General features: G+C 43.0%; 1 protein-coding gene across 14 annotated transcripts in view; it reads left to right on the top strand.

The window, feature by feature from the left end:
* ATXN1 (ataxin 1) overlaps positions 1–27,763 on the top strand; it is a 472,419-nt gene that overhangs the window by 215,100 nt on the left and 229,556 nt on the right. The window contains exon 1 of one of the 14 annotated variants that reach the window (XM_044426656.1): positions 22,397–22,415. The exons of the other annotated variants lie outside the window; for them this stretch is intronic. The gene's annotated coding sequence lies outside the window, so the exon portion shown is untranslated. Of the gene's footprint in view, positions 1–22,396; positions 22,416–27,763 lie in introns of those variants that run through there. 14 annotated transcript variants of the gene reach the window in all.

Raw genomic sequence — 27,763 nt, 5'->3', positions numbered from 1 at the left:
TTGCTTTCTTGCATTTCTTTTTCTTTGGGATGGTTTTAGTTGCTACCTCTTGTACAATGTTGCAAACTTCCGTCCATAGTTCTTCAGGCACTCTGTCTATCAGATCTAATTCCTTAAATCTACTTGTCACCTCTACTGTATATTCATCAGGGATATGATTTAGGTCATACCTGAGTGGCCTAGTGCTTTTCCCTACTTTCTTCAATTTAAGCCTAAATTTTGTAACGAGACGCTCATGATCTGAGCCACAGTCAGCTCCTGGTCTAGTTTGTACTGACTGCATAGAGCTTCTCCATCTTTGGCTGCAGAGCACATAGTCAATCTGATTTCTGTGTTGACTGTCTGGTGATGTCCATCTGTAGAGTCGTCCCTTGGGTTGTTGGAAAAGTGTGTTTGCTATGACCATCGTATTCTCTTGACAAAATTCTACCAGCCTGTGCCCTGCTTCATTTTGTACTCCGAGGCCAAACTTGTCTGTTATTCCAGTTATCTTTTGGCTTCCTACTTTAGCATATCAATCCCCCATGATCATAAGGACATCATTCTGGGGTGTTAATTCTAGAAGGTGCTGTAGGCCTTCATAGAACCAGTCAACTTCAGCACCAGTGGTTGGGGTAGACTTGGCCTACTGTGATGTTGAATGGTTTGCCTTGGATTCGAACTGAGATCATTCTGTCACTTTGGAGATTGTATCCCAGTACTGCTTTCATTTCTTCTGAGGGATTCTTGCCCGCAGTAGTATACCTGATGGTCATCTGAATTAAATTCCCCCATTCCTGTCCATTTAAGTTCACTGATTCCTAAGATGTTGATGTTCAATCTTGTCATCTCTTGTTTGACCACATCCGGTTTGCCTTGATTCATGGATCTTACATTCCAAGTTCTTATGGAGTATAGATCTTTACAGCATCGGACTTTCCTTTCAGTTCCAGATACATCTGCAACTGAGTGTCCTTTTGATTTTGACCCAGTCGCTTCATTCTTTCTGGCACTACTCGCACTAGCCCTTCGCTCTTCCCCAGTAGCATATTGGACACCATCTGACCTGAGGGGCTCATCTTCCGGTGTCATATCTTTTTGCCTTTTGGTACTGTCCATGGGGTTTTCATGACAAAGATAGTGCAGTGGGTAAGTAGGAGTAGTCTGGTTATGGTGGTCTCTGCTCTGTTAACCTCTATTAACTGGTGTTCATTTCTGTTTGGCCTTGACCCAGAAATTTCAATTAGTGGAAAATGTTGCATTTAAAATGTTAATGCTTGTGCACAGGTAAAATCATATTGTAAGGAGAATCTCCTGGTTTTTTGTATGTGAGCCCAAGTCAAATTGCTGGTGTTCTCCATGGCTTGAGATCTGGATGCCTTTCTCTACAGCAGCCTTCTACTAGGAAAAGCATCTTTGTTATCATGCTCCAATTATGTAGCATCCTTGCTGATGACTGGTTTAACATTTTAAATTGGTCAACCTGCTTGGTACTTTTACAACTGCCTGCCTGCCTGCCTGCCTGCCTGCCTGCCTGCCTATCTATCTATCTATCTAGTTTGTATGCCGTCCATTTACTTGCATCTCTGGATGGCTTACAACATAGATAAATTGACAATCCACTCTGGCTGCAAATTAATAAAATACAAAAGTAAAATTCAGTATTAAAACATATTAAAACATTGATTTAATAAAAAGGTCTTAACCTGGAGCTGAAAAACATATAATGAAGGCGCCAGGCGGACCTCTCTAGCCAGTGCATTCCATAGTTGAGGTGCCACCGCAGAGAAGTCCCTCCTCTGGGTACTCTATCTCCAAATGTTTTTAATTATGGCTTATCTGAAAGTGGGGGAACCTGTAGTAGGCCTCTGCAGAAATTCTCAATGGGCAGATTCGTATGGGAGAAGAAAATCCTTTAGACACCTGGAATTGCTTTAGGACTTTATAGGTTAAAATTACTCCTTTAAATAGTGACTGGCAAGATCCAGAAGAACCACCCAAATGATAGTGGCATAGCACATGTTTTGCATGAAGAATACCCAGGTTTGCCCCTGCATCTCCAGGTAGGGCTGGGAAAGAATACTGCCTGAAGTTCTGGAGAGCCCCTGTGAGCCACTGCTGACAGCACTAGACTAGATGGACCAAGGTACAACTCAGTAAAAGGCAACTTGTTGTGATAGTATGATGTTTATTGCTTTCATAAACAATGAGACCTTTCTGTCCTAATATGTGCATATCCTAATATAGCTTTAGAAAGTATTCCCCTTCTGTTGAGATTTTATTGTAAGGTTTGGGGTAAAAGCTACAGAGTCCAGCTCCATTCCTAAGCATACCCTAATTTTGATGAACTTGGCTATGAAGCCTCTGTTTTGTGCAATCTTGTATTGTCACTATTTCCATAGAGCTTCATTTTGACAAACAAGAACCATATGTAAGGAAGGAAAGTACAACTTTTCTCAGCCTTTCTGCCAGTTAATCTGTTAGAACAAATCTGTTGCTTTTTCACAGTGTGTTAAGCCCTGCAGCTTCTCTTCCTGAGCACACCTGCCAACATTTTAATCTATAAATAAGGAGGTTTGTGGAAGAAAAATAAGACACACCTTCTAACTCCATTGAAATCTTCTGGAACAGACAGCTTATTTTGGCAGTAAAGCTGAGGAAAATGAAAAAAGGAATGCATAAAAACAACAACTCCAAACAGTAGACATTTAGAGGTTGCCCCCTTAAACAGGGAAAGTGGACATGAATATTGCCAAGCAGTTTCACTTCCAGGTTGATATAGCTGCCTTAAAAAAAATCTGATGAACAATTATACAAATCAACCTGAGATTTTGTTGCTCTCCTTTTTTGCTCGCTATAGAAGCAGCAAACTTCTGCCCCATAATACTAAATTATCTTTTTTCTACATAATTTATTTTCATTTAGCTACTGAACATTCAGTACATTCTTCTAACTCCTTTGAAACTTATTTTGTCCAGAAAGTGAGTAGTTGCAACCCCAGAACTAAATCTTTCAATCAGAAGTAAGTTTATAATTTCAGTGAACTTTGGTATGCTCACTTAGTATTGCAAGTCTTCTTTTTTCTGTGATATCTTTACGTCAGGGATGTTTAAAAGAATGAAGGAATCTCCATGTGTCCATGGTTAAAAAGAGTAGGAGAAGCAGTTTTCAAATAAGCCCTGCATTTTGTATCAATTAAATATAGTGGGACTTTTCAGCCATGGAGGTTAGGATATTGACTGGATATTAGGGCCAAAATGAAAAAAATGCCTTGTTCTTATCTTCATATGCAGCTAGGGCAATCTAGATTTGGTGCCTGTATCTTATAAATGCTCTGTTTGCTGTATTGACTGGATTTAGCAAAACAATAACTCGTAATGACCCTTGAGTGTCGGTTGGCAAAGCATGGGTTGCTGTTGTCTAAACCCACTTGCACTAGCAAGATATGGTTTGTTAACCAAGAACAACATATAAATAGAACCCATGACTTATTACTGTTAAGAGCAAGCATGCAGGCGGGCTTGGGCAAGGCTTTCCACATGATGCTAGTTGTGCCACTTTTGCTGATTCAGAGTCAGAAGATGACTATTTCAGGATTGAGGAGCAGGACTTTGTTCAAGTCCTGGGATAAGACACAGGCAATCAGCTCAAGGGCAAACGTGGAGGTGGACCAGGCATATCCTGGGAATGGCATGGAGATACAGCTAGCAGGAGGGGCTGCTGAGGCTGGGAAATCATCAAATGGCAACCAGCATCTCTCCTCACAGCAGGCTGCTGTGGCCATGCATCAACTAAGGCAACTATTTTTATATGGCCAAAACAACACCTTCCACTTACATGAGAGAGGTAGCAGCAGGCATGGGAGAAGCTCAAATTTGGCAGAAATTTGAAAAACATAACCCCCTCACCACCACTTCATTGAGAAAAATAACTCTTGCAGGAACCCAGAAGAACCAGAGTTCTTCTCAGCCACAGAGGGCTGAGTGAGTGTTAAAAGAGCAAAAAACAAAAGTGGTAGGGATGGAGAATATGATGGAAAAGCCTGAAAGCTAACATGGCCTTGCTTGCTGGCATCCTGGATAAGAATATGTTGAAGGCCTTTCTTGTTTATCTAATTGTTTTCTTTTCTTGAAGATGTTTTCCTTGAAGAGGTCCTGTACTAGTGAAGCATAGTGTATTCATCTCCTAAGATACTTTTCTTGTGCCTTTTGATGCCTGTAAATAAGATGGATGGATTGGGCAGAGCAGCTAACGCAGTCAGTGCTTAGGGTTGCTGCCAGACATTTTTCACAAAGTAGTGCCATTTCCTTTACTGAATGTCATATGTCTTATGTAAGCATATTTCAGGAAGCAACTTTTAATGCAGGGGGATAAGCCTAAAATTGTTCCATGCTGTACAGGAGGTTCCCCTCCACCTTCAAATCACAGAAGTAAAATGCCTGAACTAAGCTATGTTGGACAGAAAGCATAGCCATTAGGTTCTCTCTGCTTAGATCTTCTGCCACCTCTAAGGTATTAATTTTCACTTAGAGCCAAGATTTTCTATCAGCATTCAAAGAGAGGGAAGTGAGCCATAGGTTGTATATGTAAAAAGCATTGCCAGTAGGTTTGGAAAGATTGCTGTGTAAAGAGAACATATCCAATAATGTTTATTTTTCTCATGTGATCGATGGAGGAAGACAGCAATGAACAACAATTGTTTTTTGTATAATGAAAGTTCAAATGAATTTAATTCAAAAGTAAATCCCCATCTCTCTGTATGCAAGTCCAAGCAATTGTAGGGTAATCTCAGATGTGAAAATGGTGTATGTTTCCAAAACTCTTTTATGCTCCTCAGGTTCATGTCTGTGCTTGAAAGTATGTGGATAAATACCCAAGCCTACTGTAGCTTTCTTGTCCATAGGGCTGGGCTATGTGTATTCTGCACTTAATACATAAATTCTTTGCCAAAAAAAGCTGAATTTTATAGAAAGAATGCACATTACACATATTTCCTTTAGCTTGCATAATTTATTCTTTTAGTTACTGTGAGAAGATAAGGAGCAACACTTAAATCCCTGCCCCAGCCTTATTGGAAATTCTATAGACAGCTACTTTGACTTGCAATTATTTCAGCATAAGAAGATAAGAGCCATCTGGAATTGAATCAGGGGTCATTCTATAGCATTATGTTCACACAATGGCCAACCAGCTGCCCATGAGAAACCATTAAGCAGAGCATGAGTGCAACAACTTAAGCCCACTCATCCTCCCCAGAGCTGGTGTACATAGGGGTATTACTACTACTTCTAGTACTACTCCTACTACTTCTACATTGCAATTATATGTGCTCTCTTTTCCTCTTGTGAGGAACCCAAGGCAGCTTAAGTAGCTCCATTTTATCCTCACAACAATCGCCCTTTGATATAGCTTGGTCTGAGAGTCTCTGACTGGCCTGAACTTACCCAGTGGGCTTCAAAACTCATCAGGGACTAAAACCCAAAGTAGAATCCAGATCGCCTGGGTCCTCAATCTAACCACCATCCCACATAATGCCTCTGCTACTAGAAATAGTTTATAAATTAGCTTTTGATAGCCTCCTTCTCTATAAATATGCCTAGTTTTCCTTTAAATTTATCGAAAATAGTGGCCATGACTACATTTTGTGGAAGTGTATTCCATAATTTAACTGTGTGCCATGTGAAGTACATCCTTTTATCTGTCCTGAATATCCCACCAATATTTGATGACACTGGTTTTTTGTATTATGAGAATGATGTATTCCCAGTTATCTTAAACCTTATAACCCAGTTCATATGATCACTTCTGCCCACAGTGGCCTGTTTAAGCCATGGTTGTGCTGGTCAAATTCTGAGTATTCAATCTATTGTCCTGTCATCCAATCCTAGACACTAGAGCTATGCAAAGGCCTTCTGTTAGGTTAGGTGAGGTTGTTCCTCTGGAAGAAGGCCCTCCAGGTTGTGGACTCTTTCACTTCAGAGGCTACAGAACTCCCAGCCAAGCCGCAGCCACTGCGATGGGGCCATTTTCCAGGTGACCACACGGCCAGGATAAAGCACTCCAAGAAGATGACTGCCAACAGGCCTATTTCCATATCATTTATAGATCATGATTACAGACATTTTCTATGCTTCCAAACTGGTGAGGAGACATTCCAGTTATCAGTACTTCCAGTCAGCCTATCACCTGCCCCCAGGAGTTTCACAAAATTTACGGAGGTGGTCTACGCACATCTCTGGCTCTATACCATGATGACATGCTCCTAGTAGCTCCATCCAAGACAGAACTACCATATTCAGTCCTCACTACCTGGCCTTTTCTGCAAAACCTGGGACTCGGTGAAAGTTTGCCTCCTGAAACCCAGCCTGCTGCAAGACATGGCAGCCGATCTCAGCACACGAGCATCTGCTATGGGCACTGTGATACAGATGTCCTCGACCTCATGGGAACCATGGTGCAAATGGTCTGCTTCGCCAGGCTGCAGATGAGGCCCTTGCAGCTGTAGTTTGTCCACACCTACCTCACAGAGGATGACCATCACAGCACCCTTCTGGATATTCTACCCTTCATCCAGAACAGGCTACTGTGGTAGAGCATCCTCCACACCCTTGCAGCTTCCCTGGTCACCACAGGCATGTCTCAAACAGGCTGGGGAGTACACTGTGCTCAAGCAAGCATTAACTTTCTGGAGATGCTGGCCATCTGCAAGGCACTGATCTCTTTCCAGTCCTCCCTGTATGGTCAGCACGTCCAGACTGCCACTGTCAACATGACTGTGATGTTCTGTATCAACAAGCAGGGAGACAAATGGGCCATGCCACTCACCAGACTGGCCCTTGACATCTGGGACTGCTGCACTGCCAGAGATGTAACAATCATAGTGAACCATTTGACAGGAAGAAGCTACACTCTTGGAGATGCCCTCGACTCTTCCACTCTCATCTCGCTGAATAAGGCAGTCCTTGTCAGCCTCACTAACACATGGGGGGACACCATAAGTGGACTTCTTTGCCATGGCCTACAACATTACATGCCCCTCGTTCTGCTCCTGGGTGGAACAGGGAACTGGTTTCCTGGGAAATGCCTTTCTCCTTCAGTAGTGCCAGAAACAAATCATTCTACTCCAAAGTAAGTATTGAGCACCATTTGTACAAAAACCTTGATATCTACTGAGGTAACGAGGATGCTTCTAGATGACAGAATCCTGTGATAAAAGTTAAAAGGCTTTGTGGAACTATTGCATTTTTTTCTTTCATGCATTTTTTCTGGTAAGAAAAATGATGCAAAAAGTAGTGGAGAAAGTACAGAATAGAAGTCTATCTGCACAATAAAATTGTCATTTCTCACCCTCCAAATGATGTGGAATAGGCAGTGCAGCAGTGCACTGAAAGCCTTATTTGGAAGCACCCGTGACAGGCTGGTAAAAGCAAAATACTGGTATTTTTGTCTGCTCTCTATTACTCTTAGTTTTAGACTTTCTCACTTTCATGTGGATTTAAATAAATTTAGGATATATTTGGTCTTATTTTAGCTTCTAAAAAGAACTTCATTGTAATAGTGATCCCCATGCAAACCTTCCAGGGTTCTTTGTGTTTATTTTGTGGTGTTTATATGTGTGTAAGGGAATTTCTTACTGCTCCACTGCACTGTTAGTCTGTGTTTTTCTGTATACTTCACTCTTGGGAATAAGTCCAATATCTGACTTTACTATAGCTAATAAGTTTCCCTAGCAGCTGTCTTGTGAAGTATGCATGGCTCTTTAGTTGAATAGATGGCTTTGGGATCTGTCGCCAGCTAAACTGAATACTCTTGTAAACTTACTCTCAGCTGTAGTGCTCTGTAGAACATAGTTTGAATACTTCTTTTTACTTTGCCATGAGCCTGTTAATTTAAATTGCGTTTATTATTCCAGTCTTAGAATGGATAGTTAGTCCTTTGAAAAGCTTAAGCTTGTTCACAACTTGGCCAAAGACTGTGTTATACTTTGTATTGTATGTAAAAGAATGCATATTCTTTCTTTCTGATATATGGCATCCAAACAGGTTGTCAGCTAATGACATATTTTCTTACTTTGGTCTTATATTGTTTTCAGCTACAGATAATGGTTTCAGTGTAGATGGATTGTTTTTAATCGAGAAACTTATTCTTAATATACTAGTTTTGAACTATGAGGATTTTTGATGAACATGTTGCTTCTTAACATTAGAGAAATAAGATAGTCTGACTCATAGAATTATAAACAATGGTTCTTTGTCGTGGCCTCTGTGCATCACACATATGGGTGCTGCGCCTGCACAGTGCCTAAGGCCAGAAAGATTAGAAAGCTAACAGTTTTTGGCGGGAAACTCCGCTCTCCTCCCCCTCCATACTATATATAGAGAGGAGTATCCACCATTTTCTCAGTCTTTTGCGACTGCCGTTTGCTGTGCTTCGTGCCTTTTCGCTCTCGCAGTATCGTTATCTATTGTTCTTTATTCTTGTTAATAGTTTTTCTATATATCTCCAAGTCTTTATTCCCCATTAGATTATCTCTCTCGTTCATTCTTTACCTATTTAAAAAAAAGATTATCTTTCCCTCTTTGCTATCTTCTTCATTCTTCTTTCCCTTTTTCCAACGGCGCAGCGAGTGGCGTTTCATAAATGTGCCGAGTGCGGGTCTAAGATGTCTCCTGCGGACCCACATGATCTGTTCCTCCTTTGCTTAGGCAGGGGCACAGAACTGATAAGTGTGGCCATTGCCAGGCCTTCACTAAGCAGGCCCGTAAGAATTGGGAGAACTGCTTACAGAAAATGCTTTGAAACCAGGCCCTGATGCAGTCTGACCAGCTGGCTGCAAAACCTGCCTCTGCCTTGGCTGTGCCTCCACCGCGCCCATCGGACAATGGTGCTTCAGCTACCGGGACTCAACAACCTTCTTCTCCCCCTTGTAAACAAAGGGAGAACAGGAAACATGGCGGCTTGGATAAATCCTCTAGCCACAGAAAGGCTAAGTAGGACAAGGCAGACGAGATGGCCCACAAGGCTAAGAAACCCCACCACGCTAGACACCGCGACTCGGGTTCATCAGTGCCTTTGGTCCCGGTGGCTGTGATGGTACCAACTCCATCGAGACCAACCCTGCAGTCTGCCATGCAGGTTACTCCGCCCGTGTCTCCTAGATGGGTCACACGCTCAGAAAGCGCATCCCCCGAATGACCTGAGGTGCCACTACGCGAGTCGATTTTGAATGGGGAGATCTGCGATTCTCCACCGAGAGCTCGCTCGCCTACACCAATGCCGCCTTCTAGGCCAGCCGCGGAACCACTTACTTCACCGTCAGGGCACCGGCGTCGCTCCTCCAACCAACTTATGGAGGAATGGGGCCAACTCCATATGGCAGTTATCATACGGGTTGGGAAGATTACCATTCCTTCGGATTCTGTCCATCAGCACGGGACCGTACATCTCCTCTGGTTTCCGAGAGAGGCCCCGTCTACTTCTAGATGTGCGGAGCGGAGACACCCCACATCGCTGGGGAATTCTTCTTCCAGTGGTCCATGCTGCTATGAGACTGACTCGGATGAGTCAGAGGCAGATTCTACTTCTCCGAATGTGGTGATCACCTCACAAGGTCCAGGATCTCCGGAAGAGCTCCACATCACCTTTGGTGAATTGATGTTGAGACTTGTTCGGTCGCTAGAGATCGAGGCACAACATCAGGCCGATTCTAGCACTGACAAGTTTTACGACATCGTAAGGGGTGAACAATCAGCTGCCATTGTTCTGCCTCTGATAACCACGCTCCGACAGGTGATGGTTCAACTCTGTGACCTGCCGGCCCAACCACAGCCCACATCACGCCACTGAAGCAATGTACCGAGTTCGGGAGTAGGATATACCATTCCTTCTGCACCGTCCTAAACTGAACTCAGTAGTGGTCGAGTCGTCCCAGGGCAGACAGTTGAGGGGTCACATGGCTCCTCAGGACAAAGAAGGCAGGAAGATTGATATGCTGGCACACCGAGTCTATGCAGCCTCTGGACTCGACCTTCGTATTTCCAACTACGAGGCAACGTTGGCCAGATATCAATACTTCATAATGCAAAAGCTGGACAACATTGCCGCTTCTTTGCCGTACCAACTGAGAGACTTGGCTAAAATCTTAATCAAGGAAGCCATGCAGGTCACCATTCAGCAGCTTTCGACAGCACAGCACCACGTCGACACCGATTCCAGGGCTCTGGTCAGTGCCATCTCTCTCCGCCGGCATGCATGGCTCCAGAGTTGTAACTTTCTGGAGGAGATGAAGCTGTGTACTGAGGAGATGCCGTTTGATGGCCCGGGACTGTTCCATGCGAGAACAGACCACAAATTAAAGTCCATCCATGAGTCCCGGATGACAGCTCGGTGAATGGAACTTCCGGCCCAACCGAGATGTAAGTGGCCCGGGTCTCGCCCATCTTACCGTCAGCAGGTCCCACCTAGGCAACAATTTCAACAGCGCCAGCAACATTGGAAGCAACAGCCACAGCAGCGATTCCAGCAGGGCTGTCGCCGCTTTGATCCCGACAAGTGTCAGCGCTGACAGGCCCGGCGAACCTCTCCTTTTCCTCTGATATCCACCCTTCCCTCTCCTGTTTGGGGACCAGCTGCAAAGCCGACTCCCCATTTGGGAGTCCATCACATCTGATCGGTGGGTTTTATCCATCATTCAGCTTGGATACAGAATAGAATTTGACATCATTCCTCCATCGGGCCCGATCCAATTTACACCATGCTCGTCGGTGTTAGTAGATGAAGTTTGCCAACTACTTCGTAAGGGAGAGATTCGATTGCTCTGAAGGACTTCACGGATTCTCTTCAAGATATTTTACAGTCCCTAAATGGGATGGTGGTCTCCATCCAATCCTGGACTTACGAGATATTAATAGGTTTATCAAAACTAAGGAATTTCAGATGACTGCCCTTCAAAATAACCTTCCGTTGCTGAGGAGAGAGGATTGGTTCGCTTCCCTGGACTTAAGAGATGCCTACTTCCATATTTCTATCCATCCTTGTCACAGGCGTCTCTTACGCTTCACTGTCGATTCCAACATATTTTAATTTAATGTCCTTCCATTTGGATTAGCTACCGCTCCTTGAGTCTTCACCAAATGCATGGCTCCAGTGTGCGCACATCTTCGGCTTCAGGGTATCCAAGTTTACCCTTACTTAGACGACTGGTTAATAGTTTCCCAGAACTGGGATGGTCTTCTTTCAGCCATTGATAAACCTTGTATTTTGTTGGACGATTTAGGACTGTGTATTAATCGTGAAAAATCATCCCTTGCCCCCACGCAGGTGATCGACTTCATTGGAGCTCGTCTCAATTCCACCCTAGCGAGAGCATTTCTTCCTCTGGCTCGTCAAGACAATCTTTGCTCATGGATTCATCGGATTTGACGAGACAGGACTGTACCGGCTCTTTCCATTCAAAAGCTTTTGGGCCATATGGCTGCTTCTGTGGCTATCATTCCTCACACCAGACTTTGACTTCGACCTCTTCAACTATGCTTCAACAAAATGTTTCATCCACAGTGGGATTCGCCCAGCAAACCAATCCGACTCCCACTACCCGTTCTGCGCTCTTTGATATTTTATTTAGTTATTATTTATTAAAACATTTCTATGCCGCCCCATTCGCCGAAGCCTCGGGGCGGCTCACAACATTAAGTTAAAATACAAACATTAAGTTATAACATTAAGTTAAAATGTTTGTAAAATGCAAACATTAAGTTAAAATACAAAAAATAACAATATAAAATAAGTCGCCCTGGCCAGTATGGTGGACAGTACCAGACAACCTGAATGTGAGTGTTCCATTCCAACCGCCTCAACCAACCGTGGCTCTTTATACCGATGCATCGTTGATCGGTTGGGGTGCCATATGTACAGGACTTCGAACTCAGTACACTTGGGACCGACAGGAATCAGCCAGGCACATCAACTATCTTGAACTGCTGGTGATCTTCAAAGCTCTTCGATCCTTTGAGGATACTCTTCAGTGACACGTAGTTCAGATTGCATCCGACAGCATAGCCGCTGTGTTCTATGTGAACAAACAGGGTGGAACGAAATCTGCCACCCTGGCTCGGCTGTCGATGAAGATGTGGGACTGGTGCATCCCTAGAGACATAACTCTTCTGGCAGTTCATCTAGCTGGTACCGACAACGAAGAAGCCGATGTGTTGAGCAGGCAAATGTCAACAACTCACGAGTGGGAGTTGGATCGACAGATTTGCAATCAGCTTTTCCAGCGTTGGGGACATCCAGACATGGATTTGTTCGCTACCCATGTGAACAGGGTATGCGAAACGTTTTGCTCCACAGCAGGCATCGGACCGGGGTCAGCGGGAGATGCCCTTATGATCCTGTGGGACAACATCAATTTTTAAGCTTTTCCTCTGATCCCACTCTTAACGAAAGTCGTATCGAAGATTGTCCATGACAATGCCACGGGAATCTTGATCACTCCCTGGTGGTCCTGTCAAGCGTGGTTCTCTGCTCTTCTCTGACTGTCGGACAACACTTTTCTCCGTCTACCATCGATACCTCATTTAATAACGCAGCAAGATGGAGAAGTTCGTCACCCAGACTTAACTTCTCTGAGCCTCACAGCTTGGCGAATCTGATGACCCTCGATACCGACTCGATACTGATGATGACTCCACCACTCAGAACTTCCACTTACGGAACCGAGACATTGCTTACTTCCTCAAATCTGATAGAATTTACCTCAGGATCAAGCATTCTCTATCCAGATATTCAGAGAATTCTTGAAATGCTTTATGACCATCAACATGGAGATCTTATGCGGCAAAGTGGCGTCGATTCTCATCTTTTGCTGAATCCCATTCTTTTGCTCCTGAATTGGCCTCTATTGAGAATATATTACAGTTTCTTTTAGAGCTGCATCATTCGGGACTTAAGCCTTCATCCATAAAGGTTTACGCAGCTGCGATTTCTCATTACTGTGGTGTGGTACAAGGTTCATTGGTTTTTTCACAACCAATTGTTAGATGATTCATCAAAGGACTGCAGAATCTTCATCCGTCAATTTGCCCTGTCATGCCTACTTGGAGTCTCTCAGTTGTACTTCAGGCACTTACCAGAGCTCCATTTGAACCTCTGGCGACTATTGACTTACATCTCGTATCCTGGAAGACGGCCTTTCTCATAGCCCTCACGTCAACTTGGAGAGCTAGTGAACTTTGTGCTCTTCGAGTAGATCCGCCGTATCTGCATTTTCATAAAGAGAAGGTGGTTCTTCGAATGGATTCAAAGTTTTTACCTAAAGTAGCCACTCCGTTCCATATGAATCAGGAAGTCGTTTTACCTGCTTTCTTTCCATCACCATTGAACCCGATTGAAAGATCCCTGCATACCCTCAATGTGCAGCATTGCTTAGCATTCTACAGATCGCGTACAGAATCTTTTCGGCATTCTAATCGACTCTTCGTGAAATATTCTGAACAGGACAAAGGCTTTCCTGTCACATCACAGAGACTTTCAAAATGGATTGTACAAACTGTTGTATTGATATATCAACATGCCAAGATGGATTTATCTGTCATTCCAAGGGGTCACTCCATGAGAGCAGTAGCAGCTTCATCGGCCTTTGCCGCGGGAATCCCAATTCAAGATATCTGTAAAGCTGCAACTTGAGCTGCTTCATGTACTTTTGCCAGGCATTATCGCCTTGATGTGCGTGCCAGACAGGATTGTACCTTCGGTAGGGCAGTCCTCTCCGCCATCCTTCAATGACGACACCTCCCTCCTCCGAGTCTGGTAAGCTTGCTAATCACCCATATTGTGATGCAGAGGCCACGATGAAGAAAAGCAGGTTGCTTACCTGTAACTGACGTTCTTCAAATGGCCATCTGTGCATTCACACAACCCACCTGCCGGCCCCGCTTGGTGTCGGTGAGTGGATTTTCTGTCGGTACCATGTCTCATTTGATGGTCATGGTCCCTAATGAAGTCATTGCAATATGTCTCTCTCCCGAGAGGGGGCGAACGTTCGGTCTTATAAAGACTGAGAAAATGGCGAACACTCCGCTCTATATATAGTATGGAGGGGGAGGGGAGCGGAGTTTCCCGCCAAAAACTGTTAGCTTTCTAATCTTTCTGGCCTTAAGCAGGCACATCACCCATATGTTTGAATGCACAGATGGCCACTTGAAGAACATCGGTTACAGGTAAGCAACCTGCTTTTAGAAAAAGTGGTAGAGTTTTTTTTCTTCATCTTAAAGAGTTGTTTTTTTCTGTCACACAGAGGCTGCCAACTTTTTTTGTGGTTATAAAGGTCACCAGCCAGGAGTAAATCATGCTGCATCTGCCATACAGCAATTAAATGCAGTATATTCCATTTTGGTTGTTCTTAGGCTATTACTTGCCATATATTTAACCCAAATTATTAAGCTTTTGGTAGGTTGCCAGATGTAGACTTAGGCTGATGACCAGATGTTCCATCTCTGATTATGTAGTTACCCCAGGATTCCTTAGTGCAGCATACCTGTGTGCAATCTGTGTCACCCAAGAGATGCATTTGAAACCATTCTTGTTTGACTGAGGAACTGGTTGTTTGCCTGGTTGTTGCTATGGAATATTATTGCTTAAACCTTAGTACTGTGTGTCATGCGTCTTTAGATTTTTCAGGTGGGAAACATGGTTAGCATTGAGGTCCTTTTATTTCACTTTTTGGTTAAATAAATCATCTCACAGTGTGCTGGTATATGAGGAACTGTCCCACTGGCTTATTTCCAGTTAAATGTGGAAGTAAGATTCTTCATCGTGGTCTCTGTGCATCACACATTATGGTTGCTGCCGGGAAGATTTAATAGCTTTAATGTTTTTTGGCGGGAACTCCCCTCCCCCCACCCTGTAGTATAAGTGGACAGAGTGCCTGCCCTTTCCCCAGTCTGCTTGAGACTGCAGTTCGCTAGATCGTAAACTTTTAAATCTTGTCCTCTTCTATTCGTTCCTTTCCACTTTACAACTTACAGCCTTTTGTTCCAGTTCGCCCCTTACCAAACCCCTACCCTTACTTTTCTAATTTCCCCCTTCCCCTTAACCAAAAATGAAATGAAATGAAATTAAAACCACCTCTATCATCCTTCTCTTCCACAAACTTTCTTGGTTCACTGTTTCTCTCCTCCTTTTGTTCCTTGATGGCACAGCAGGCAGCCTTCCGTAAGTGCTTTCAGTGTGGAACCAAGATGTCTCCCTCATGATCTGTGTCTTCTCTGCCACATTTATTGGGCACAGGACCTATACATGCAGCCACTGCCAGTCATTTACCAGGCAGGCTCATGAGAATGGACTGCGAAAAATGTTATGGGACCAAACACTGGTTGCCTTGAAGCAGGTCTTGGCTGAGGCCAGCTCTTCTGCAGCTTCAGGACCACTGAAATCAGTCCCCACTCGTCCATCTGAAGGGGATCCTGTTGGCAAAGGTGGAAAGTGCTCCTCTAATTTTCCTCCCTGCAAACATAAGGAGAAGAGGAAGCATGTCGAGTCCGAGGTTTCTTCAAATCCCAAATGTCCTAAGAAGGATAAGCCCGACAAGTCTGAGCCCTGGCACAAGAAACATGACAAGGTGCCTTGCTCAGAGCCAACCATCACACCAATCTTGGTCCTGGCTGAAACTCCAAGCTGCCAGTCCATTATGCAGGTGACACCTGCATCATCCTTCCCACGGATTACAACTTCGCCGCACTCCAGTCCCAATCCTTTGGCGAGAGGTTCAGTCTCAGACAGAGAAATCTGTGAATTTCCTCCCCAGCTGGGAACAGAATGTTTGCCTGTGAGATCACCGACACCTATGTCTGTGGCTCAGTCATCTCTGGAGGGATCTCCCAGGGCACACCAATACCCATTGTCCCTCTTACCACTCCAGACTTCCACTCCACAACCTTCGCGGTACTCTGCCGTATGGGCAATTCAATCCTGACCACTTCGACTGGCCCTATCCATGGGATTACTATCCCCCATACAGATACTACCCACGACCACCAATGCATCCTCATCATTCCACCCTTTACTTGGTGTCGAGAGATGCCCCATCAACTTCTGCTGCAGTGCTCACCAGTCCACCAACATCTTGGATTCAGACTTGGAGGATTCTAAGCAAGCCTCCACATCTCCTGACACAGTCATTTCTACCCAAGGTCCTGAATTTCTGGGCGATTCCCAGGGCACCTTCTCTGAGCTGCTCTCCAGTGACAAAATCACTGGATATAGACGTGCAGCAGCAAATAGATCACAACCAGCACAACATTTATGACATTGTTCATAAAGAGGACTCATCATAAGCATCACTCTGCCTTTCATCATCACTCTTAGACAGGCAATGACTGATACTTGGCAGCTTCTGAACCACCCACAACCCACCTGCAGGCACCTAGAGGGGATGTACAAAGTTCAAGAGCAAGACATTCTGTTCCTCCTCAAACTCCCTCAGCTGAATTTGATAATGATTGAATCCTCCCATTGAAGACAGAGCAAAGAACATTCAACTCTGGCTGATAAGGAGGGCAGAAAGATTGACATGTCTTGCCACATCTATGCTGCAATGGGACTCGATCTTAGGATCTCCAACTACAAGGCCACCATGGCCCATTATCAATTCTTTTTGTGGCAGAAGATAGAGTCCCTCGCTGCATTCTTCTTGGACCAACAAAGGGAGCTGGCCCGCCTTTTCATCGGGGAGGCAATTCAGCTTTCCATTCAACAGCTCAACACAGCGAGACATCATTTTGATTGTGACTCCCAAACTCTCGTTGCTGCCATTGCACTTCATTGCCATGCCTGGCTGAGATCTGGCAATTTGCCACAGAAGACAAAAAAAATGTGTTGAGAACATGCCATGTGATTGCTCTGGATTGTTCAATGCAAAGATGGATGACAAGCTTGAGAACATCCAGAAAGCTCATCTCAACACACGTCACATGGAAGCACCTTCCCACCAAAGATGTAAGTGTCCATGGAACAGATCTCAATACTGGTAGCAGCTGTACCATCAACTGTACCCAACTGGACGTCAACAATATGGCCAACGACAGCAGCGAAATCAAAGGCACCTTGATATCAGCAACCCAGGTGCCAACCAGAGGCAGATAAGCGTCAGCGTTGATGGGATGTGTGAACTATTCCTCATTCCTCCAATCCAACTTCCCCTCTTCCATTTGGGGACCAGCTGCATAGCCAACTCCCCATCTGGGAGTCCATCACATTAGATAGGTGGGTTCTCACCATCGTAGAGCATGGATATAAAATCGAATTTGAGACCATGCCACCTTCTGGCTTCATCCGGTGTACAGCAGCCTCTCCAACTCTCCTGGAAGAAGTCACCGAGCTGCTTCGTAAGGGAGTGATTCATAAACTCCATTGCTCTAAAGGACCTGGTTTCTACTCCAGGTACAAGACGGCAGACTACGTTCCATTTTCGACTTGCATGGAGTCAATAAATCTATTAAAACAAAAACATTCAGAATGACAATGGCCAGAATATACTTCCGTTGCTCAGGAAAGAGGATTGGTTCACATCCTTGGACTTGAAAGATGCTTACCTCTACATCAGCATCCATCCTACTCACAGGCACCTCCTTTGGTTCACTGTCGGTACCAACATCTTTTGAGTATAATGTGCTCCGCTTTGGGCTCCCTACCGCTCTGAGAGTATTCACCAAGTGTATGGCTCCCGTTTGTGCCCATCTCTAGTATCAGGGCGTCCACATCTATCCATACCTGTATGATTGGCTTATCGTCTCCTCCAGGGATTATCTTTTTGCCTCCATCAAGACTACCTGTTCCCTAGTTGATTATCTTGGCCTCTGTAATAATACTGAAAAATCATGCCTCATTCTTTCTCAGGTCATCAATTTAATCGGAGCACATCTGGACTCTTTATGCACATGAACCTTCCTTTCTCAGGACCAACAGAAAAAAACTGATTTCTTCCATCCAACAGATCACCGCCCAATGGACTGTCCCTTCACACTTGATACAACAAATGCTCGGTCACATGGCATCCACAGTTTCAGTGGTGTCAAATGTGAGACTATGAATGAGAGCTTTGCAACTCTGGTTCAATTGCAATTTCCACCCAGACTACGATTGACCTAGCTACTACAACCTCTGCACTCGGTCCTCCAGAACTTGTCTTGGTGGACTATCGATGCCAATCTCTCCTATGGAGTTCCATTCTGTGCCCTGGAACCAACTTTGACTCTTTATACTGACACTTCCCCGACTAGATGGGGTGTCCACTGTGCGTCTCTTTGGACCCCAGGCATGTGGCACGGACATGAGACCGCCAGGCATATCAACTACTTGGAATTGCCGGCAGTCTTCATAGTGCTACGTTCCTTTCGAACCATCATTCAAGACCACACGGTCCAAATAGCATCAGACAATGTTGTGACCGTGTTCTTCATAAACAAACAGGACAGTACGAAGTCAGTACCAGTGGTATATCACGCCCTTCACATGTGGAACTGGTGCATCACCCACAGGATTACTCCTCGAGCTGACCATCTAGTAGGCACCAACAACAAGGAAGTCGACTCCCTCAGCAGACACACGTCGACAACGCATGAGTGGGAGCTAGATCTACAAGTCTGTCTACATCTGTTTCAGTGTTGGGGAACACCAGACATAGTCTTGTTTGCAACTCATAAGAACTCCATCTGCAGGTCATACTGCTCCCAAGCTGACATCGGCCTGAATTCAATCAGGGATGCACTCATGGTTTTGTGAAGAACAAATTCTTCTATGCATTCCCACCAATACTGTTAATAACAAGGATCATAGCCAAAATCCAACACGACAGTGCTCACGGAATTCTCATCACCCCTTGGTGGCTCCATCAGTCGTGGTTCCCCTCTCTTCTCCAACTTTCACACAATTTTCTTCACCTACCTCAGGTTCCTCATCTTCTCACTCAGGAACATGGTGCCATACAACATCCAAACCTACATTCTCTGAATCTCACTGGTTCGTTCATTGACTCTTTCTCCTGCATCAATACTGACACTTTCTTTGGATTTGAAACATGTACCTTCTTTGGGATTGACACCTATTTCTTCTACAGTTGTATCTACAGCATTAGAGCTTTCCAGACCAATATTGCCTTCGGTATCAACCTTGGTACTGACATCTTCCTTGTACCCAACCAACTTGCATCCTGATACACAGTTTATTCTGTAATCTGCACTACAACCGACCACATAGCACTCCTATAATGCAAAATGGAAGCGCTTCACCTCCTTTGCTGCTGCTAACCAATTTCTACCTCAATCTGCTACCATCGAGAACGTCCTACAATTTCTACTCTTGTTACACCATGGGGGTCTTAAACCTTCCTCCATTAAGGTGCATATTGCAGCTATCTTGCATCATCGAGGATGCATTGGAGGTTTCTCTGTTTTGTTGCATTATCTTGTGCATTGATTGCTACGCGGACCATCCCGATTGGTAGTTCCGACATGGAGCCCCTCTATTATCCTACAGGCTCTTAGGAAGCCTCCATTTGAACCACTAGCTACAATGAATCTCCACTGTTTCACTTGGAAAACAGCTTTTTTAGTAGCAATTACTTCAGCCAGAAGAACCAGTGAACTCTGTGCACTTTGTGTTGACCCTCCATACCTAAACTTCCACATGGAGAAAGTGGTTCTATGCACCGATCCAACCTTCCTGCCCAAGGTTGTGACTCCTTTTCACTTTAACCAGGACATTGTGCTACTGGCCTATTTCCCTACTTCATCGACACCGATCGAGCACTCCCTCCATAGCCTGGACATCCACCGCTGTTTAGCCTTCTATCGATCCCAAACTGAGTCATTGAGGAAAACCAAATAGCTTTTCATCAAATATTTGGAACACAGCAAGGGAGCTCCTGTTAATACTTAAAGACTTTCAAAATGGATTGTCGAGATGATTGAACTGGCTTACTGCCTTTCAAAACTGGACTTACCTGTTACTCTAAAAAGACACTCTACAAGAACCATTGCTACTTCTTCTGCTCTCCACACAGGCATCCCTTTGCAAGATATCTGTAAAGCGGTTACATGGTCTACTCTGTGCATTTTCACAAAGCACTACCGCTTGGACGTCAAAGCCAGATGGACTGCTCCTTCGGCTGTGCCGTCCTCTCCACAATTCTCCAGTGACGACACCTTCCTGCCTCCGGGTGTGGTAAGCTTGCTAATCACCCATAATGTGTGATGCATGGAGATCACGATGAAGAAAGGCAGGTTGCTTACCTGTAACTGTCGTTCTTCTAGTGGTCATCCGTGCATTCACACACCGGCCTCAATCGTGTTGGTGTCTGGGTATACTATATTTATAGTATACATATATATGTATAAATACATATATGTTTATGTGAATGTATATATAGATATATATCTCTTCTTTCCTTTTTATGAGCCAGATTTGATACTGGCTGGCTCCACTTTGGGGTGAATGGATGTTCTTCAGCTGACTGGGAAAAGGGCATGGGGACTCTGTCCATTTATGCTATGTTGGGAGGAGGGCACGGAGTTCCTGCCAAAAACCATTAAAGCTATTAAATCTTCCTGGCAACAGGCACTGTGCAAGCGCAGCACCCAGAATGTGTGAATGCACGGATGTCCACTCGAAGAACGACAGTTACAGGTAAGCAGCCTGCCTTTTGCTGCATAAATATGTATATGTTTTAGCACTCAGTATGTGGTAACTACTTTCTTGTAAACTTCAAGGCATTTTATTATGCTCTTAAGTATATTCATATTAAGTACTCATATTATGGAAATAATGCAGGGCATTAAAATATTAAAAATGCAGGGTACTTTGAAAGTTTTCCAAAAATGTTCACTTTTGGAAAATGAGCCTGTCTGTCTTAGGAACTGCCCAAAAGACTGCCTGTCATGTGAGATCTGAGTTGAAGATCCTGACCGTATGCCCACTTAGGTGCATGAGCTCAAAAAACAAGGTCTTCTCAGTAGTGATCCTGCAACTGAGGGTGCCTTGGCCTCTTGTGCCCTGTGGGGAAAAATTAAAAACATTTCTTTTTACTGTTGCTTTTCCCTAAATGAATGATTGATCTAAAACTGTTATGGGTGGACTTCAGGCTTGGAATTTACCAGAACCCCATAGTTCCTCAGCAAGATGTAAAATAGTTGTGCAGGAGAGGGAGACCATCCTTTTAGTATTTGTGGACATCAGTGTCCCTGAGCACATGCACTGTCCAAGATACCTACATGATCAGAGCTGAACTTACAGTCTAGTCTCAGAAAAAAACACTTCTGTTTTCTTTCTCCCAAGTTTTTCCATCTTTGCAGCTTGATCTAGAAGGGAGAGGGAAGCCCCTGCTTTTTTAAAATGATGTGGTTAAACAATTTGGAGTCAGGAATACTTGCTCATTCTGCCTATCTCTGCTCTAAAGTAGTTATCTCATTCTTCCAATTAGTGTATGCTTTATGCATACATATTCTGTCTAATGGGTGGGGACATGACTTGGAAAAGTAACTAATGTGTAATTGGCATTAATGCATAAATAACTTGTATGCATGTTTATTTGCATCAGTTACTAACACTTCATGTGGAATATCATTATTGCATTGCAATTTATTATAGCTCTTATTTGCCTTTCTAATGAAATAAGCTTTGTGTATGACTCAGAGCTTATATGTTGTTATATGCATATATGTTGCAGGTCAGTGTTTGTGAACACGACTCAAGGTTCTGAGGATCAGAATGGCGTATTTGAATTGAGTCACACTATCAGACTAGGCCACTGTGCTGTATTTAAATAGTGGCACATGAGGGGTATGATTTCCATAAACACATGCCCAGGTATGGCTTGTGCTCTCTGAACACAGGTACCGTGTCTTGTTAGAGAGAGAAACAATCCTCCAAAATCCCCACAACAGCCCACAATTACTTGTTTTGATCATGTACCCTGAACTATTTGTGTGTGTGTTTGTGTTTACACATATCTCTGTGTTAGGTTTCCCCAGTATCTCTTTGCTGCACAGTTCCTGCAAAGAGATATTACACATGCTTGTCCAGAAGTAAATCCCACAGAGTACTTTCTAGTAAGTGAGCTATAACCATTTTGTCATTAAAGTGCTTAGTGATGGGGTCTTTGTATTTATCATGGCTCAAGGATTCCATGGGCAATTGCTGTGGTAAAAAGATAAAATGCAAAGGTATGATACCAAGGAGCCATGATTGATGAGTGTCTTTTCTCAGCTTTTAAAGAACCTTAATGTTTTTCTTTTTTGTTTTGCTTTCCTAGCATAATTAAATAGTCTTCTGTCAGGCTCTGATATACTGTGCAATTTTTTTTAGGTTAGCAAAAGTTGCACCACACACCATATGGAGATGTATGAAGTGTTTTTAAATGTGGCAAAGTTCTCTATTTGATTATCGTAAGTAAATTTAAAAGTGGGAATTTCAAAAATCCTACTTTTAATTAGATGCAGTAATACAATAATGAATGTTACAGTTCATTACTTCTTCTCTGCAATGCATCTTACTTCATAATAAGTCTGAAATTTCAACCAGGGTGTTTGGTATCATCACAGAGTGAAGATGGAATTACAACTTTAATTTAGGTAATTTAATTCAAGTATCTTGCTTGCTGCTAGAATCCCTGGAAGTGGTGATGACAATTGTGGATATGTTGCAATGCTTTTATTCTGGAACCTTTTGTTAAAGCCTTGTTGAGTTGAACCATCCACTTAATTCAGTGAAGTTATAGAAAATAATCCCGGCATAACCATGCTTCCACAGAGTTGAGGCCTTAATGTTTTTAAAAAAGTTCCTTCTCTAAGTTCTCCTGCGGCCATTCATAACTTTTATCTGTGAGAGGGTGTATTACTGAAGATTATTTTGACACCATACAGTTGTGGTTAGTAACAGTAAGATCTGAAGGTACTTTCTGTGCATTTATTGAGCGTACATAGAAACCTCTGTCTGATCAGAACCCCTTAGTCTTTCCTGACAGCAAATGCATGTTGAAGCACCCTCAGACTTTTCTGCTGGAAGCAAAGGTTTGGACAGTGCAGCAAACCATAGCTGCAACTTATATATAAAAATATTCAAATGGATGAGTGGGTGGGGCAAATACATGAAGGGATGTTAGAGCTGGGGACAAGTATGTGGCTCCATCTCCCTCTGTGTGCTTTGCATTTTCCTATTGCAGGCATAATGTTTGCCAGGGCTAGTCTCTATCCCTGGCAGTTTTTATATTACCATGTCAAATCACTGAGGCATGCAGGTAACTTGTTAGCGTTGTGAAGTGGGAGTAACTTTGATGGGAGTGAACTCAGTAGAAAAATGATTCCTATTAGTGCATCATGGTTTCATTAAAAGTCTTTACACATGGACTTCAGTCTTATTTAAGCCACAGTGGCGTATTTGTGGCATATACCAGTAGGCAGGCAAATATTGTTTCAAGGTTAAACAACCACTGCTACTTGGGTTTGGACAGTGCAACAAACCATGGCAACTTTGTTTTTCGGCGCCAGGCGAAGACCTTTTTATTTAAGCAGCATTTTAAATGTTAATACTATTGAATTTTATCTGGCCAGGGTGGCTTATTTTATAGTGTGTGTGTGTGTGTGTGTGTGTGTGTGTTAAATTATTATTATTATTATTCTAATGTGTATATTTTAATTTATGTGGTTTTAATTTATTGTTGTAAGCCGCCCCGAGGCTTCGGTGAATGGGGCGGCATAAAAATGTTTTAATAAACAAATAAATAAATAAATAAATAAGCTTACATCAAAATATTCAGAATAGCTACTGGCATGCTCCACAATCTACTGTAGCTTCAGGAAGGCTTTCAGAGGTTCTGGTGCTCAGTTGCAGCCAAAGTTTACTTCTCAGTCCATGCAGCAACTTTGGGGAGGATAGTTTTTCTTGCTCTGTGATTGGTCATGTGCAATGATTGGCGCTGCATGTACTTTTTTACTTTATACTGTCTGGATCGTGTGGTTTCCTCCCCCCTCCCCCCACCTCAGTGAGCCTTTGAATCCTAGTAACTAGTTACATTTGTTAAACTTAAGCAGCTAGGTAATTACTTTATTAGATATGCAGAGTGCTGCTACAGGGAAGGCACATGCAGCTAGTGGTACCCACGTCCAGCCCACGTATTCCTTCCTGCAGCATCCTCCCCCATCCTCACTTACCACGTAACATGGCATCAGTATGGTCAGCAGTGGTAGTGTTGATAGCTTGTTTAGTGAGGATGGAGGGAGACTTGGAGGAAAGACTCCTTGCTTACTAGAATGAGTATATGAGGTTTACGTATATGCATTCAGCTATTTTGGATCTAGGAGATTAATTACTGCTTTTGAAACTGTTTTATGCTTAAGTTTCATAAGTTTCTTAGGGATTCTTGTAGAGAACATGCTCAGTATGGTTTACAAACAAATAAAAAAAAAACCTTAAAACAAAAGTTCTAATTTACTAGCAATGCATAGCTTAAGAAAGTAGTTTATTTGGGCCATATTCAGTTGTTTTAATATTCAGTCATGTGCTCACACACCTGTCTCACTAGAGACCTCTGTTAATGGTGCATCGTTTTGAATTCAGTCAAAATTATTCCTTGTGCAAAGGTATTCAGAGAAATATGGTTGGTTATGTATTACTACCTTTCTATATTTTATGTATACTCTAAGAACAGAGTAATGTCACTGATTTTTTTTTTCTATTATAATTCATTTTGACAAGAAAATGTGGACTCTTTCAAGATTGTTGGTTACTATGGTCTAAGCAAATCACTAAAAAGTATATGGCTTTATTTCACTGGGAAATAACAAGAAGATAAAGGTTTGAGGGTTCCGTTGTGGTGGCAAAATGAATCTTTTATATTGCCATGACAATTTTACAAAACATTAACTTTAATCATATTCTACTATCTGGTGTCATATCCAAGCCACAATATCAGTCTTTAGCAGTAATATCGTTTTGTTGGGATGGTGGTGTGGGGGCATAAATTACTTTTAGATACAGTATGACTAATATAAGTATGTTTGTAAAAATTTAAAACTAACTCAAATTTTATAAGAGTTGGCTGTAGCAGAAAAGTCTTTAATCTGTCCTAGAAAGGAGGTCTGCAGAATAACGGCGGAACTGACAATCCCTAAAGTAAGATGATATTGCTTTGGCATCTGCTGAGATGAACTGTGTGCATACAAAGGCTGGTCAGGGTTAGTGAGAATCTCCTTATGATTCCATGTGGTTTAGAAGACTGCCAGGTAGTGGTCTTTTTTTTTTTTCCTTCATAAGGTTATTAAATTAAAGTTTGAAAAATGAAACCAAACTTGGGGCTATGCCACATTAAATAACAACTGCAGATTTTGCCTCTGCAGTATATAGTTTGAAATACTCTTGTCCTGATGCTGTAGCGTGATGCACTTCCCAAGCTCCTGTACACCTCCACATAATTTGAAGGTGCTCGTTGAATGAAATGTACAGTTTTGCTGTTTTAATACTGCAGAATTTATGTGCACATGCTCAGAGTATGTTCCTCTCAGAAATCAGTGACACTTACTTGAGAACAAACATGCTGTTTTAAGCAAATGTTTCTGTGATTATGGTTGGCAGTAGGTAGAGACTGATCATGCATCCAGTAGTTAATCGGTTATAAATAATGATTTTGCATTAATATCTTTTGAGTACCACTGTTATAAAATACATTTCTGCTTTATGGTTGCTGTTAACTGCTACAGAACTGCAGGTCTTTATGTAGCCACAAGCCTGAGATGGTTCTGGGATTTCCCCCACCTCCAGGGGGTTTTGTGTTTCTGATAGTCATGTGGACTTGTGTTCAGTTGTGAGCCTTGGTCACATGAAGCCTGGAGTCTTTGGAGGAGGGGAAAGTACCTCCATTCCCAATTCAAAAGGCAACTTTTTGCTTATAGTATCAAGTTTTGAGAAGTAGTATAGAAGTAGTGTAGAGTAGTAGTGTAGAGAGTTCTGCTAACTTTGGATGCAATATTCTATTGTAGAAAGTGTCACAAGCATCTTAAAGCAGGAGGCTCATTATGGTTCCAGTAATGTCCATAGGACTTTTGCTGACTTTTTTCTGAGGGGTGGATTAAACACTCGGGTACATTTGATCTTTTTCTAAAAGGGAAGCAATAGTCCCATTAATGTGGAGGATGTCATGTGTTGGTTTTAAAGAGTTGTTTTACAGCTGGTAGTGTTATACTTTTGATGATTTCGGTAAACAGCAGGATCCGAGAGGTTTTAGTAGTCGTCCAGTGTTATATACTTGATTGTTTATAAATTTCTGAGCTGCTATTTTCAGCAGGCACTCTAAGTACTGTGCAGCAGTATCAAAAACATAATTAAAACATCCAGGGATCCATAAATTTTTCGGGAGGGAAATGAGATCTTGTGTGTGACATGTGACAAGCAAAACTGCAGTGACAAAGCCCAGTTTTATATACCAAGCGCTCGCTCGGTTGCACTTGCGCGCGCGCGCGTGCTCTCTCTCTCTCTCTCTCTCTCTCTCTCTCTCTCTCTCTCTCTCTCTCTCTCTCTGCATTCGATTTATATTCCTCTTTTTACTTCTAAACTCAAAGTGGCTTACACCATTCTCTTCCTCTTCCTCTCAGTCTTATCCCCACAACAACAAGCCTGCAAGGTAGGTTGGGCTGAGATTCTGTGGCTGGCCCAAGGTCACCCATTTGGCTCCATGGCTTAGCCATGGGCTATAAGCACTGAATAAAGAGAAAGCTTACAGTGCAGCAAGATAATCTTGCTGCTTTCCAAGCCTCTCTACAACCCCATAGAAGTTAAATTTCCTTTGCCCTTCCCTGAGCATGGAGAAGTGTGGGATAATTTCTATAATTCCACTTAGGACAGGTTCAGAAAACAATGAGACGTCTTCCCAAGTTTTCTAGGTTTCTCTGAGACTTAGACTGAGGTCAAGGAAATTTTGGAGATTCTTGACAAAATAAGAAACTAGTTCACCTATGTCATTTGCAGACTTGTGAAGATATTTTAGTACAAAATATGCATAACACATATTTATACATAAATAGAATCCTAGTGTTCACTTTTTGCTGTATTCTTTAACTGTAATAGGTCTCTCTCATATGTAGCCTACAGCACATATGCTACAGCTGCAGCTGCCAGCCTAATTCTGTACAGCTCTACATGGAGTTAGTTCAGACCTCCAGAAAGAGTGATTTGTCTGCTCTTGGCAGCATGCTGAACAAGAAGAAAGAGAGTAACATGGAAAAGAGGGAAGTAAAAGTGAGAGGAAAGGAGGTGGGAGAAAGAAAAGAGGTGATAGACCCACTGCTACCACGGTATGCAGATCATGATAGAATACCCTCAATTGACTACAGACTTCATTAGAAAAGGTAGCCATCCCCCGGCCTATGGTCTTGCCTCCCTCCCTCTCTGCAAAGATTCAGTGAATTGAAAGTGCCTTTCTATGTGTTTTGTTACCCATGCCCCCTTCTCACTTTTTCATAATTATTCTTGCCTAGTCCAAATACAGGTACTTGGAAGAAACCACCATACTTGCCTCTATTGTGAAAGTTGTCAGCTTATCCTCACCCTCTGCTTCTTTCTTTAACAGTTGCTAATCCATAAAATGCCCCATCCCATTACGGTTGAGTTGTTGTAGAAACTTTCATTGAGAATTCTTACCAACAAGTTTCTGAAAGTTCAGCACGAAATGAAGTAACCTGTTGGTTCAAAAGAAAAATGCTAGAATTCCCAGATAAGTACAGGTCCAAAAGATATTAATTAG

Source organism: Varanus komodoensis, unplaced genomic scaffold, assembly GCF_004798865.1.
Source record: "Varanus komodoensis strain SLA01 unplaced genomic scaffold, ASM479886v1 scaffold17, whole genome shotgun sequence".
Taxonomy (NCBI): domain Eukaryota; kingdom Metazoa; phylum Chordata; class Lepidosauria; order Squamata; family Varanidae; genus Varanus; species Varanus komodoensis.
The sequence above is the reverse complement of the archived record's forward strand: the minus strand, read 5'-3'. Positions and strand labels throughout refer to the sequence as shown.